At 36.3% G+C, this 7,084-nt stretch overlaps 2 protein-coding genes across 2 annotated transcripts in view; both read right to left on the bottom strand.

Annotated features, from left to right (window-relative positions):
• Positions 1 to 7,084, bottom strand: part of LOC106872721 (lateral signaling target protein 2 homolog) — a 188,997-nt gene that overhangs the window by 132,976 nt on the left and 48,937 nt on the right. The window lies entirely within an intron of this gene.
• LOC106872715 (16 kDa calcium-binding protein) overlaps positions 1 to 7,084 on the bottom strand; it is a 21,287-nt gene that overhangs the window by 5,891 nt on the left and 8,312 nt on the right. The window lies entirely within an intron of this gene.

The raw sequence follows: 7,084 nt of genomic DNA on the forward strand, positions 1-7,084 counted from the left end.
CACAGCAAAACAAATACTGCAAGGAAGTTCGTTCGAAAAGCGCTGGTTCTTCTGGTTTTTCTCGCTAATGTTTATTTCGACGAAAGTTCTAAAAGCAGACACACACACACACACACACACACACACACACACACACACATCTACTATATGGGAAATTCTGTCTGTGGGTGTGTTTGTGGAGTTGTTAACAAACTTCTACATCGTTGTATTGATTTTGATGTAACTTGACACGTGAGTAGAACTCATGTTCGAAAATCTCATGGCATTCTCAGATTGTTGAAAAATTCGATAACAGGGCTCCTGAAAGGGATCCGTATATATATCTAATATATTTTATCTTAACAGCCAAGGGAAATAACCCATTCGCCCAGACTTTAATAGCCAAGGGAAATAACCCATTCATTTTCCTAAATCAATTGGTATAAATCAAATTGAGTATGCTTATTTTTTCTTAGTATTTGAACTGTTAGAATTATTTTCGCAATTTATCCAGTACAACCCTTAAACAAGTAAATAGTATTTTCCTAAACAATAGATCCACTTATTTCGGTTAGTGACTTATTCACGAATATACCAACACTAGTGCTGCTGAGGGTAATATTCTCTGGGAACGCACAAAAGCCCTTTTCAGAGTTATTTACTTTGAATTGTTATTATCTCATATCTGATTAGCTTGTTATTACGTAACATGCTTCACGATTTTAGTATGCATACCTTATTAGTATTTCCTCCTATGTTCTATATACTCTGGGAACGCATTAAAGCCCTTTTTGGGGCTACTTTATTTGAAGTCTTACTATCGGGTAATTAATTTCATGTTATAACATAACTGACTTCACAATGTGGGCATTCATAACTTATTGGGAATTCCTAAAACAAGATCCTGTGTAAGACAGTCCGGTATTTTCTGTAAATGCACAAAAACCACTTTAAAGACTACATACTTTGTATTGTTGTTATTGGATTAGCGAATCAATAATGAGAACGAAACCAAGGGATAATCTCCGCTTTGCCAGGAATTACTGGGTACGCCAGCTAGTATACACACACACACACACACACACACACACACACACACACATATATATATATATATCATTTCTACTATAGGCACAAGGAGGGGGGCTAGTCGATTACATTGGCACCAGTATACTACTGGTACTTATTTTATCGACCCCGAAAGGACGAAAGGCAAAGTGGATTTCGGAGGAATTATATATAATATATATATATATACACATACATACATACATACATACATGCATATATACATACATACATACATACATACATACACACACACACACACGCAGACATAGTCACTTCTATATATATGATATTCTTTGTCTATCTGTTCCCTATACATTCTCAAACATCTCCACCAAATCAATTCAAATTTTAGAAGGTAATAGGATAAGACTCCGCGAGTGTCAACATGTAATTTTTTATTTTCATTTGGATTAAAACAATGCAACATTTTCTCGAAAATAATTTTTCAAAAGCCATCTATAGTGAAGGACATTTTATACCACTACAGCGACAACAACGTCACATTTTGTATATGAGTGTGTATATGTCTGTGAGTGTGTGTGTGTTTGCGCATTCGTTATGTACTACATAGTAAAGGAAATTTTATAGCACCACCACCACCACCACCACTACCACCACCACCACCATCACCACCACCACCACCGCGACACATGTTGTATATGAGTCTGTGAGTGTGTGCCTTTGCACGTTCATTACGTAAATGTATGTCTGTGTGTGTCTACCTTAATATAAGTGAGTGTAAATGAGAATGTCAATATCAGGCTGTTCAATTCCCTGTTGAATTTCTACACACTTAAACCCACTGGAACGCCACCGCATAACTTGACACTAAAGCTGGATGTTCCCATTATGTTGCTTAGGAATCTTGATCCACCTCGCCTGTGTAATGGAACCCTCTTAATTGTTACTTCCATGAAGCCCCATGTCATACAACAATCATAACAGATAGTCACAAAGAAGAAAATGACTTTATTCCAAAACTTCTTCTCATACCTACAGATACTCCATTTGAATTTAAGAGGTGTCAGATTCCAGTCAAACTAGGTTTTGTTATTTCAATTAACAAATCTCAGGGTCAATCCCTCAAGGTTGTTGGACTTCATCTCTCTACTACACGCTTCTCTCACGGCCAACTCTATGCTGGTTGCTCACGAGTTGGAAGCAGCAACAATTTATTCATCTGGGCACCAACAAAAAATAACCCAGTGATTATTGTTTACTCTGAGATGCTTCAAGATTGACAGATTTTCAGTTCTAAATTCTATTACCATAAAATTTGGATATTTTTTTTTTCAATACATAGATATTTTGATATAATCATGAGAAGAAAAAAATATTTTCATATTTATTGTTTACTTATCTGAATAAGAACTACTGAATAAGAACACTCGTAACCCGGGCAACGCCGGGTAATTCAGCTAGTATATATATATATGTGTGTGTGCGTGTGTGTGTGTGTGTGTGTGTGTGTATTAATAGGAACTGGTCCTTTGTTAAATAGCATATCTGACGCCTTTTCTTACTTTTCTTACACAAATCCCAAAATTTACTATGAGTGAAGTCCATGATATTAACCCTTTGTTCTTGAGTATTTGCTTAGACGTTTTATCGATACATCCAGCCATGATAAAATCGACTTCGGTGAGATCTGAACATACAATGTACAGCCCTGTAATTAAATATCTCATGGCGTTTAATTCCAACTTTCAACGATTTTTTTTTTTTTTTCTACCAATCCACCTTCTCTAGAGATGACTAATATTATTAACTAACAACAGTCATTTATAGCAGCCGGCAGCAAAGAATTATTTATAATTCCTGGCTGATAGATCTCCATGGAAACAAGCAAGACAGCCAAGCGGACGCCATTAAAGGAATTGAGATAAAATTTTGCGAGCGAGGAATTTTATTTTTCACAATCTCTAATCTTGTACTTTCTTTAATTTAAAAGAAAAGAAAATTTAAGATTTTTCTACAATTCACCTTATCAGTCACCTAATAATTTATCTATTCATTCATTCGTTCTTTCATTCATTAGAAGATTATAATACGAAGAACTCCCAAATATTCTATATAAAGATATCTAACCGCAAATCGAGATCGCCCACCTCACCTCTAAATAGTTTATCACATGTTCTAACAGACATAATTCTATTTCCCTTCAAGACTCAAAGAGTTAAGTGGGGAAGAGGTTACGGTTAGGTTTACAGTTTGGGGATAAGTAATTTCGGAATTATATATATTCCAAATATATATTTTGGGTATGTATGTATGTATGAACGTATGTCATTGTTCAATTTTATTTCAAGATTTCTTGCCAGTGGAGAAAGAGCCGGTTTCTAAACTTAGTTTCAAGGCTCCTTCACTGGAATGTCAACTTCAACAACAAGGTATTTTTGTTGGTACGTATGTAAATATGTATGTATGTATATGTGCAGATGTATGTACGTATGTACGTATGTATGTACGTATGTTTCTATGTATGTATGTGTGTATGTATGTTTGTATGTATGTATGTACGTACGTAAGCATGTATGTACGTGCACATATGTATGTATGGATGGATGGATGAACGGATGTGTGTGTGTGTGTGTGTGTGTTTTCTCTCATTCTTTTTAATTTAAAGTTAATTCCGACCGGCCACTCACTTGGTAACATGGTTTGTGAAGGAAATCATCTTGTTTTGTTCATCGTCTTTTAAATCTTCGGGTCTTACAGATTTTATTTTTTCCAGATATCCGGATAATATGTAGCGTGTGAGCTAACGATCTGCGTCCACTCCCACTAAGATCCCAGGTTCAGCCATACTTTGTTCCAGACGGGCTGGTATGTATCCTATTGCTCCTATTATAATTGGTATGAGTGAAGGCCCGTGGCTTAGTGGTTAGAATATCCGGCTCACGATCGTTAGGTCGTGAGTTCAATTCCCGGCGACGCGTTGGCACTTTATTTCACGTTGCTCCAGTCCACTTAGTTGGCAAAAATGAGTTGTACCTGTATTTCAAATGACCAGCTGAATCGCTTTCAGAACTATGTTAAATGTACACGTGTTTGTGGAGTTCAGCCACATGTACGTTGATTTCATGAGCACGCTGTTCCAATGATCGGATCAACTGGAACCGTCGTCGTCGTAACTGACGGAGTGTCAGTAATAGGTTTGAAAATAAGCGTGTATTTGGCTGTTGGATTTGAAAATTCCTTATCAAAGGTCCATAGACGTTTTCACTGTCCTGTATTTTTCCGACCAGATTGGTATCCAGAGGGCAGCTGATTTCTACAACAGAGCATATTTTGTTTTCTCGTGGTCCCACGCAACAATATCTACTCAGTCATGCTTTAACTTAGTGACTGTTTTAAGTTTTAAATCCAACTAATATTCTTAGACCCATCGGTCTCAATATAGTTAACTTTGTCAGTTGGTACTTGCATTTTTTTTCTTATTCTGTTGCAGACTATTCTGGCCACCTCATCATTCCACATTGGAAGATAACATCTAGAAGACTCTCTCGTAATTACCAGAACGTGTGTGATGTCATCAGTTTTAATTTTGCACAGCCTACATTTGTCGCCTGTCAATGTTTTTTGTCTTTTAAGCTGTATGTATGTATGTTATTGTTCAGTTTTATTTCAAGATTTCTTGCCAATAGAGAAAGAGCCGGTTTCTAACCTAGATCCAAAACTCCTTCATTGGAATTTCAACATCAAGAACAGGATATTGTTGTATGTGTGTATGTATGTATGTATGTATGTATGTATGTATGTATGTATGTATATGTGCAGATTTGTATGTATTTTCATGCATATAGTTGCATATCTAGACATGCTCATATATATTTAAATGATAAACTTCTGGAAAGTTTTACAGATTTTTACACTTGCACTGATGAATTGGATCTGTAGTCTTCAAACTAGCATTCTCTTTTCTGGTTTTGAGAAACCTAATTTCTCAAGATTGATATTTAGGCAGAGTGTTACACATCCCAGGGCCCCAATAATTACAGGTATAAACCTGAACTTGTAATCTGGATAGAGTAACTGCAGATTTCTCAATAGTTCAGCATCGGTGTTCTCTTTTTCACTGATCTTCAGCTTTATGTTAACATCCGCTGGGCAGCTAATTTCCACAACTGTGCACCGTTTCTCTTCTCTATCCCAAATCATTATATCAGGTCTGTTGTGCTTACATTTTATTGAGGTCTTCACTGGGACATTCTACCAGTACTCCTTTTTATTATGAGTGCTTATGGCTTCAACCATACTGTGGGTTCTTATTTCTTTGTTCTCGGGATTATCCTTCCCACGGATTTCATTATAGAGTGCCCTAGCTACAACATCGTGTCTCATCGGTAGATAATATCGTGATGACATTTACGAGCAGCTGCTTATGACGTGAGTGATATCTTCGGTGTTAACTTCACGGTTGTCACATTTCACTGCTTTTCCTGCATTTCTGTCCCTTTTGTGCATCAGGTATTTGGTTGATATTTCCTGTTCCTGGATTGCAAAAGCATACCCTTCAATGTGGGAGGTAGTAATCCAGCTACTGGTCCATGATAGACTGCTTTGATGATCAATGTTAGTATCATCTATGCATGCATGCATATATATATATTAAATACATGCATAATATATGTACATATATTTAATAAATACATGTATGTGTGTATGTATGTAGGTAGGTATCTATCTTTATATATATGCACACACACATACACACACACACACACACACACACACACACACCAAAACGAAGTATAAAAGATCATTCCCGTGCCATAGAATCGTAAGGCCGGCTTCCCATATTCTACAGTGTATATATTTCTCCCCCTGGATGGGACACCGGTCTGTCGCAGGACTGCTCAGTTTTGCCTGGTGAGTGGAGTGGAGCAACGTGAAATTAAGTGTTTTGCTCGAGAACATTACGCATGACCCGGTCAAGGAATCGAAATGACAATCTTATGATCATGAGTCCAATACACTAATCATTAACCACTGAGCCACACACCACCATCACCCCCATATGCACACGTGCACATACCTACCTACCTACCTACCTACCTACCTATCTACATACATACATACATACATGCATATATTATCACGAATGCCCGTTGAACGGGAACGTGAAACTCTGAGTAGCAGTCTTTTGTGATATTTTTGTGATGTCTTTGCAGCTTTAATAATAAAGTATATTACTCTACTTCTGGTATTCGAGTACTATTTTTTCCCACTTTGTTTCCCATCTATGTGCTTACTCGGGGATACATACATACACACACACACACACACACACACACACACACACACACACACACACACACACACACACACACACATATATATATATATATAACATAAACTATTACTTGAGATAATGTATAGCTCATGCTATAATTTATTCACTAATATATTGTATTGCTGAGGATAATATAGGAAATCTCTTGTGTTTAAAACATAGAAATAAGGCAAGATATTTAGAACAAAATAAACAATAATAAAAAAATACATGTGGATGGGTTACATATATGTATATATGTATATATATATTAACATGCATATACGTGTCTAAATGCGTGTATGGTGTGTATGCGTGTGTACATATGTGTAACAAACATATTTTCTACATGGAAGATCATAAAAGATAGCTAAGTATGTGAAGGTTTCAGTTGTGAGTTGTTAAGAACTAAAGGAAGCATAGCGCTGCAGGTGTGCGTCTTTGAAGGCTGCTGATGGAATTTTATTTGAACTGGGTTTTTTTTTGCCAGAGATCACTGAGTAGGTCTGTTACTTCTGCTAAAAGAATTCCTGTGTAGCTTTGATAATGTTGAAGATGAGAATCGTACCTTTCATTTTGATGGGAATTTCAGTTTATCACTGATTTTGTCAATGTGTATTTTGAGTGAATTTGGTACACAGAAACTGTGTGGAAGTTCGTCATATATATATATATGTATGTATGTTTGTATGTATGTATGTATGTATGCATGTATGTATGTATGTATGTATGTATGTATGTATGCACGCATACATACAT

The sequence above is a fragment of the Octopus bimaculoides genome, chromosome 1, assembly GCF_001194135.2.
Source record: "Octopus bimaculoides isolate UCB-OBI-ISO-001 chromosome 1, ASM119413v2, whole genome shotgun sequence".
NCBI classification, from domain to species: domain Eukaryota; kingdom Metazoa; phylum Mollusca; class Cephalopoda; order Octopoda; family Octopodidae; genus Octopus; species Octopus bimaculoides.